This window comes from Kogia breviceps, chromosome 5 (genome assembly GCF_026419965.1).
Source record: "Kogia breviceps isolate mKogBre1 chromosome 5, mKogBre1 haplotype 1, whole genome shotgun sequence".
Lineage (NCBI taxonomy): Eukaryota > Metazoa > Chordata > Mammalia > Artiodactyla > Physeteridae > Kogia > Kogia breviceps.
In genome coordinates, this window is record NC_081314.1 from 135,547,001 (window position 1) to 135,548,223 (window position 1,223).

Sequence of the window (1,223 nt, forward strand, 5' to 3'; positions counted from 1 at the left end):
TTAGAATCTTCTCCCAGTAACTCAGCTGAACTCACATCCCCTGCCAACATGTCCTATAATTACCGCTCTGGAAACTTCTCCTTCCACTCCCTCGGGGGCCACTTGTGCTACCCAGGCTCCTTCTACTCCAGCAACCTGGTCTACAGCACTGACCTCTGCTCTCCCAGCACCTGCCAGCTGGGCTCCTCTCTCTACAGCCAGGAGACCTGTTATGAGCCCATCAGGTGACACACATCCCTTGTGGTGTCCTGTCCCTGCCAGACATCCTGCTACCGCCCCAGGACCTCCAGTCTCTGCAGTCCCTGCTGGACAACTTATGCTGGGTGTCTGGGCTTTAGGTCCAGCAGCGGCTGTTCCCTGAGCTCTGGATCCAGAAGCTGCTACTCACTGGGCTATGGATTCCGTGGCCTCAAACCCTGGGGTTATGGAGTCTGTGGCTTCCCTTCCCTGGGCTGTGGATCCAGATTCTGGCACCCAACCAACTTTGCCTCCAGTAGCTGCCAATCATCGTGTTACAGACCAACATGTGGATTCGGTTTCCATAGTTCAACTTGTTGAGGGTCTAGATCCTTTCGAGTATTGAGATCAAAGTCTTTACTCAGTACAGCCATCATTTTCATTCTCACCATTTACCACTGTTCTTTTATTCTTAAATCATCAGTTTCTTGCATCATCAACTTTTGAGAGACTCTGAATTTAAGGAATAACCCAATATGAAGTCCTAATATCTGTACTATTGATAGAAAATATGCTATTGGATTTTCTTAGAAGAGCAGTTGAAAATGAAAATCTTAATCTAATAAATTTATGTTGTCATCTACCACCAAAATATATAGTTCATCTTATTATTATTTGTCTATAGTTTATTTAGGATTTGGGAATTTAAAATAAAGATCAATATGACTCTGAAACTGGGTTTGGGAACACACATTTTGATAGATTTGAGCAAATTTCTTTTGTCAATGCATATGTTCCCTACTGGGAGTATTTATTTTGTATGTCTCAATATCAGTGACACTTTGCCTGAGAATGGAGGCATGGATTTCTGCTGATAAAGGAAAACAGAGAAATTGGCACATAACTAGAAATGCAGGTAACAAGAATACAATATAATTTATAAGATAAGGTTACACATAGACCAAAAACATACCTGAAAGTCTACTATCTGAGTGTGGATTTTCAGCTAAGAGAAAAGATGAGCCTTAAACAACTGCTAAGATAGA

The 1,223-nt window shown here is 42.4% G+C and overlaps 1 pseudogene; it reads left to right on the top strand.

Annotated features, from left to right (window-relative positions):
* Positions 1-558, top strand: LOC131757090 (keratin-associated protein 13-1-like; annotated as a pseudogene).
* The last annotated feature ends 665 nt before the right edge of the window (positions 559-1,223 follow it).